Raw genomic sequence first — 7,951 nt, 5'->3', positions numbered from 1 at the left:
TCAACAAATTAACTGAAGAATTATCCTTTATTTAAGATTGGTTCCTTAAATACTCTCGTATCGATGTCATTGTGATCTGGTTTGTACACCATTGGAAAATGTGTCATAATATTCGTGTTGGTCCACAGCGTCTTGAAATCATTAAGTTTGTTTTTTGGAAATTCACGAAAAGCTACACTAGAGCTATCTACACTAGCCGTCCCTAAATTAGCAGTGAAAGACTAGAGGGAAGGCGGCTAATCATCACCACCCACCGCCAACTCTTGGGCTACTTTTTTGTTTGACGAATAGTGGAATTGACCGTCACATTATAACACCCCCACGGCTGAAAGGGCGAGCATGTTTGGTGTGACCTGGGATTCGAACCCGCGACCCGCAATTTGCGAGACGAGCACCCTAACCAGTGGTACTTAATAGTAGAGTACACAAAATGGCGGTCATAAAAATTGCCTGTTTAAAACCACCTAAAAATGTCTCAGTATTAACAATGACTATTTCACAGTATTAGCTGAGCAAAACTAAACTTATTGCACTTATAAAGCCACCTAAACAGCTATATAGGTGTTTATGGAGTGAATCAAAATTTCACTAATTCAACGAATTTTCATCTAAGTAAGCACGTTAGTGACTTTTCCAGACAAGCGTAGAGAAAAAAATGCCAAACCTTATCGTTCGAATTCTGTCAGACAACTCTTCCGTCTGGGGTCCCAATGATTCCTTACTTGTACCGGAAACGATACTAACATATATATGTATAAAAGAGACGATGTGTTACTTTGGGCATATAATTAGATTTGAGGGTAGGATGGTAGAGATCCTGATGGGTAATAAAATCGAATCGGGTATAGATGCGCCTCTTGTTTGGTATTGCTGGCGCACAAAAATATAGTTAATAAAAAACAAACAAACAAGTATTATATATTTTTTAAAGACAACTAGAGACCGATATATACATGACCAAGCTATAGTAATATAGAAGGTTTTAATGCTAAATATATATTGAAAAAAAAAGTCAAAACTATAAAAATTAAGTTAATTAAAAATTTAAAAATACCCCACTTTGGCAATTACTGTAATTAGGTTAGACTGGGCTAAAGTAGGGATAATGTTTTTTTTTTAATTTTAAGTAACTCAAGTTTTGTAATTTTGACTTTCTTGTTTCAATACATTTTTAGCATTAAATCTTTCTATATTACTATAGCTGGCTTGTCTTTATAAACTAGAAATATATATAGACTGCCCCCCAGTGGCACAGCGGTATGTCTGCGGACTTACAACGCTAGAAACCGGGTTTCGATACCCGTGGTGGGCAGAGCACAGATAGCCCTTGTGTAGCTTTGTGCATAATCAAAAACAAAAAAATATATAGACTATAATTCAAATTCGATGACGAGGAACTCACTTTGAGATTAATAATGCTTGGAGACGGCTTGAATAGGTAATGAAGAAAAACTTTAATGTAAGTTTAACTGCAAATCTACAACGTTTCTCATCACGTTGATAATAAAATTGGAGAACAAGAGGAAATTCAGATATTCATAGAATATAATGCAACCGTTCAGAAAGAGAGGCCAAGGAACCCAGTACATGCCATAAAAATGCACTCCACGTTACTATTTAATTCTACGAGCCCCCCAGTAGCACAGCGGTATGTCTACGGACTTACAACGCTAGAATCCGGGTTTCAATGCCCGTGGTGGGCAGAGCACAGTTAGCCCATTGTGTAGCTTTGTGCATAATTAAAAACAAACAAATCATTCTACGAATTATTTTTCTCTGGTCTTTTCACATTAGTATCAGTGAATAATTCGAGTGTTTTCCAAACGTTCACGGGGTTGGCGCTAAATGCTTACTTTCTGATTTGTACAGAATGGCGTGCATATAGCTACATTATATATTTTTCATTGATCAACAATCCATTCCCGATTACCTCTGCATCTTTCTGTTGACAGCTAAGACTTGTGGTTTATCAGATGGGACAACGGTTACTAAAATTCACTTGTTAAAGCACTTGCACATTGTTTTTGTTGAAATGAAACCTACTTATACTGGGGCAACAGTTAAATGGAGGTATATTTCGTTGTAATTTTATAACTAGGCAGACTAATGTCATCGTACTAGTACGTGTTTTATAAAGAATGTAGTAGCATCGTATCGGCTATATTGAAGACATTACGTGTAGTATCACTATATTGATGTCATTTCTGTTTTATATGTAGTATCATCGTATTAGTTATATTTTTATTTTGCCAGTAATGTCATCTTATAGGTGACATTATTATCTTGCACGTAATACTAACGAATTCGTGGCATTATACAGTGTTGGAAATAGCGCATCATTAAATATTTTAATACTTTAGAATCATTGTCTGTTTTGAGGACCTAATGATGCAATACTGTTTAATTATTACATCAGCGGTTTTATAGGCTGTCTGTGTATTTGGCTATAAATAGATTCTTAGTGGGAATCATTTTTAGAATAATATCTGCTACAATGTGCGTGTGATGCTATCATGGCCAAGTGTTTCGAGTTAACTCCACAGAAAAAAAGCAGACCTTGTTTCTTTGAGCAAAAAAAAGTTTCGACGAGACAGATTACTAGAGAAATGAAATTTAACCAGTCTACTGTGAGCCGCTGGGTGCAGAGATATATAAAGTCTGGCTATGTGGACCAGAGGAAGGAAGGGGGTAGAAAGAAAAGAAAGCTTCCACAACAACTGACGATCATGTTCTGAAACGCACGAACCTACAGAACCATCGACTGTAGTCCAAAGATCTCAAAAGAGCGTGACAGGAAACTTCAGCGTTCACTGTCAATTCATGCACTATCCAGTCTTGTCTGTGTTCAACTGGTGTCCCAACAAGACAGCCAAGAAAGAAATCCCTGTTAACCAACAAGATGAAGAAGATGAGGCTCAAATAGGACAAAGAGCAGGTTGACTGGACCGAAGTAATGTGCAGCAAATGTGATCTTCTCAAATGAATAAAAGTTCATACTACACATGGGAAACATTTTGTACAACATCGATGTGGAAAAAAAGTTACATCCAGAGTGTTTGAATGCAACTATGAAGGATCTGCAAGGTCAGGTGATATGGGGGACCCATCTCTGGCCATGGTGGGGGATGCATGTATTTTGTGAAAGGCAATGTCAATTCCAACAAATACATCGAGATCCCCGAGTCTTAGTTAAAGCCAACAATTCGGGATCACTTCAATGGAGTTGACTATTGCACATTCCAAGATGACTCTGCTCCATGTCACAGGGCTAAAAAGGTTGGTGATATTCATGCACTCTATGTAGTAGACGGGAAGTAAAGAGGACATTTTTCTCTATAAATATATTGAGAAGACATCTTAGGTTTTATTTCACCGCTTCAGGGAAAGGACTATCTTCGAAACGAGAGGAGCAAGACACTATGCTGGCTAGGAAACAGCTCATATCTCAACCCTATAGAAAACTGATGAAAGATAATGGGTAACAAAGTTAAAGAGAAGAAACCGAGAATCACCTAGGAACCACAGGAAGCCCTATTACTCATGTGGCATCATGAACTCATCTATGCTTACATCCAGTCCCTCGTTCACTCTGTGGCGGGACGATGTCAAGCAGGTATCAAGGCCAGAGCGGACACAACCAAATACGAAAACAAAAAGTAAACTGTGAGAATACTGTTTGTCAATTGCATTATATCTTTAAATCTAGGTTTTCTTACTCAGAGAACAATTTTGTATTTGTTGATCATTTGCTGCTATACATTTCTCACGGTTGATTTGTTATTAGATGTTTAGCTTATACCACAACGTCCGTAACCTGAAACTTCCACAACGAACAGACCCGTAAAAGGTTACGAGAACAAAAAAAGTGTGAAAACAGTTAGATGATGCAATATTTTCCCCCACAACTGCAGTCTTGTATATACAGTAATCATATCGTCTGCAATGTGATCTGGCATTTAATGTTTTGATATTAAAGACACCCTGTATTCCTATATAATTCCACCGTACTGGTACCGTTTCAATTTGGCTTTGTACTTTGTAGTACCGTTACTGGTGACGTTCGAAACTGACATGTACCACCATAATATTGTTGACACTCTAATCTAACACTGCAGTACCATCATATCGTTAACATCCTGAGCTGACGTGGAGCTCTGTCATATTCTTGGCATACTAACCGAACACTGTATTACTATCATACTATTAACATTTTAATCTGACATTGTAGTACCATCATATCGTTAACATCCTGAGCTGACGTGGAGCTCTGTCATATTCTTGGCATACTAACCGAACACTGTATTACTATCATACTCTTAACATTTTAATCTGACATTGTAGTACCATCAACTGTTGTAATCTTTGGTATAATTAAAATATCGCCTATCTGAAAATACAAACTAAAATTCAAGCCTATTAAACAACGATATTTCCCTAAAGACGATAGGGAAAACTATTCGTCACCAAACAAGCAGTGATGTCAAGCATACGTTTGTTCACAGCTTTAAACATTCTTGCGCTTGAATAATATTTATATTTTATCAGATCCACATAAATATGTTACCAGAAGTCGTACTAAACTTACATAAACAACTTCAACATTGTTTTATTCGTGCCCACAACTCGTGATCTAGCTGTTTCGAAGCCTACACCTAGTTTGTGACCTTCAAACTTTTCATGGTATGTCTGGGGGAAACTAATGGAGAGTGAAAACCTTTGCGTGGTAAATAACGTTTCTTGCCATTCCACTTTCACTGTAATTGGTCGACATGCACACGCACATGTATATTTTCCACAGTTTTGGGTAACGTGTAAACTTTTCGTGTATAACCATTAAGATTAAGTAATTGCTGCACATTAAATTGTTCTTTGTCTGCAATATTATATACAGTTAGTTTTACCAGAAATAAATGTTAAAAATCGTTTTTGAAGAATGGATATTCCAACTATTAGTTATGACAGCCATAGCAAATAAAGATAATGATCGAAAAATACGGAAACATTTGAATCTCTAACGCAACATTTATAAATATAACATGTGTCGTGAAACTGGAGCTTTGATGATGTTGCCAAGAGGTTTGTTTGTTTGTTTTTGAATTTCGCGTAAAGCTACACGAGGGCTATCTGCGCTAGCCGTCCCTAATTTAGCAGTGTAAGACAAGAGGGAAGGTAGCTAGTCATCACCACCCACCGCCAACGAATAGTGGAATTGACCGTCACATTATAACGCCCCCACGGCTGAAAGGGCGAGCATGTTTGGTGTGACGGGGATTCGAACCCGCGACCCGCAGGTTGCGAGTCGAGTGCCCTAACCACCTGGCCATGCCGGGCCTTGCCAAGAGGTTTACACTGCGTGAACACTAATGAAAAATTAGTAAAATACGATTTACTATCAAACTTTTGGTAAGTTAACTTCCAATTATTACGATCACCGTATTCACATTACTAAAATATCTAAGCTCATTTCTCCTTTGTTAACCCAATATTAAGATTACTGTAAAAATTATTAATGACTTATTCATTACGGACTTAAATTAGATGTTATTGGTTGATATTTATCGTTTGACTCTTTCCTACACCAACATGTACCTAACAACTATTGAGTAACGTATATGTGTGACACGTTTCCTGTTTGAAAGTAAAGGGTAAGAAAACAGTTTCATAAATATATCAACTGCAGTCAATTAATTTAAATGACGTTAATTATACATTCTCGGCTTAATATGATACGCTCTCCATTATACGTCAAAATATGTGGAGGTTGGCCGATAAGTTCCACGTGTTTCAACATAACTAATATTTAATTATTATATACCTATGGTTCCTGTTGTACTTTATATGATTAAAGATAGGGCGATAACAAAGTATAATATCTTTCCACATGGGCGTGTCACACGCCTATTGGCTATAGCACTAAACGATGTATAAAGTTTTGTAAAACTATCGCCATCTGTTGGATATAATATAATTTAAAAAAATATATATTCAAATACTTTTAATAATATATTAATAATAATTAATATATTGATGCGGTCGAACAAATTTTTTCTCATATATAATAAATTTAAGGTTTAGATTTTATTTGAAATACTTATTCATCAAATAAGAAATTAACTATGTGTTAACCATTTCTCATTTTGAAATGAGAGACTAGAAGGAAGGCAACTAGTCAACACCACCCACCGTCAACCCTTGTCTAACCAAACGGTGAATTACGATCATCGCTCTTTTAACGTTCCCCCGGCACCAAAGTCGAAACATGATTTTTTTCCTGTGGTAACGAGACGCAAACCATGGAACCACAGTCCAACCAGTGGGCTTCGCTTGGCTTTAACATTCCAGTATTGTGCACAAAATGGTTTCTAATATAACCATAGACAAAAAGTTCACCTCAGTGCACGAAATACCTTACTGGTCCAAAATGCCGAAATATGCAACTCCACTCAAAACTAGTTTTATTGAACTGACACCAAAAACGCCCCCTGGTTTTACCCTTGATTTACGTTAGTAGATTGGATTCACATTTGACCTTTTTCACGTGTACATACAGAATTCAGTAAAAGTATCGCCTCACACAGCATACCTTATTTGCTGTCTGTTTTAGGCAGAGAAAACATGAAAAGTACACTAGACTCCTATGCACGTTCATCAATGTCTGGTAGTCCATAAGTATGGTGTAGATCATGTTACTTTGACACATGGGTTACTGCTGCACTTACTCTGATGTCCATTAAATACACATTAACATGCTATAAATTAATTACCTTCTTTCAGCATTAGAGCTAATGGTGTAATTATTTCTACTCAAGTAAGTAGTGTAGAACTTATAATCAGCCCATAATGTTTCACAGCTCAAGATACAACCATTGAAAAGTCTTTACCTACCTTTTCTTTTTTTTTTTTTTACTGGGATCATACAACAAACGTGTCATCTGTGTTTTACAGTTATGGCATAAATACAGTTACCTCGCTATATTAGTGTAATGTTGAAATTCACCAGTTGATTATTTTTTCTAAACAATTATGTTAGAAAACTCTTTCAAATAAAACATTAGTATTAGACCTATAACATTTTTTATACTACTTTACAGCCAGGCCAGAGGTTTCAACTACTGGTCGGCGAGAAGACAACCGCCCACAGCGCACGGCTCTTTCAACCGAAAGTTGAAATTAACTGTTACTTTCATAACGCGCTCACAGCTGGATGTGTGGAGCATGTCCACAGAAATAATATCTTGAACTCTGATTCCGTACATTTGGAGCCCGAGAGGAATCACGTCTTGAACTCTAACCACAACTCGAAGCTTAAGTTACCAGCATCCGTAGCGCATAATTCTATAATATATTGGTTTCATGTAATTGGTGTTTTGATATTTATATGAGACCCTTCAACATTACCCCCGTGACATCTTACTCAGCACATGCGCACATGGCCTGGAACGTATAAGGGTACTAAATCCTTATAATAAATTTTCAAAAGTAGAAGAGTGTATAATAATAGTATTTCAACCACACTATATTTGAAATATCCTTTGCCAATGATGCTTTTCACTCATTCCAAAGCTCATCAGACCGGCTGGAATACAATAAACAGAGTAATGGTCAGAACTCTACTTATACATATAGGTCATTTGTTACAGCAAAATTTGTTAGGTTTGAACGCTCTAATTCCGTATAGAGCTTAGGATGTAATCATTTAAAAACTTTAAATTTAATAACAACTGAATCCTATTTACGGTTTAGTATGTTGTCAGTAATAGTTGTAGATCAAATAGCAGCTCAATCTTACTAACAGTTTAGGATGTTGTCAGTAATAGTTGTAGATCCAATAGCAGCTCAATCTTACTAACAGTTTAGGATGTTGTCAGTAATAGTTGTAGATCCAATAGCAGCTCAATCCTACTAACAGTTTAGGATGTTGTCAGTAATAGTTGTAGATCCAATAGCAGCT

The sequence above is a fragment of the Limulus polyphemus genome, unplaced genomic scaffold (genome assembly GCF_000517525.1).
Source record: "Limulus polyphemus unplaced genomic scaffold, Limulus_polyphemus-2.1.2 Scaffold2586, whole genome shotgun sequence".
Taxonomy (NCBI): Eukaryota; Metazoa; Arthropoda; class Merostomata; order Xiphosura; family Limulidae; genus Limulus; species Limulus polyphemus.
The sequence above is the reverse complement of the archived record's forward strand: the minus strand, read 5'-3'. Positions refer to the sequence as shown.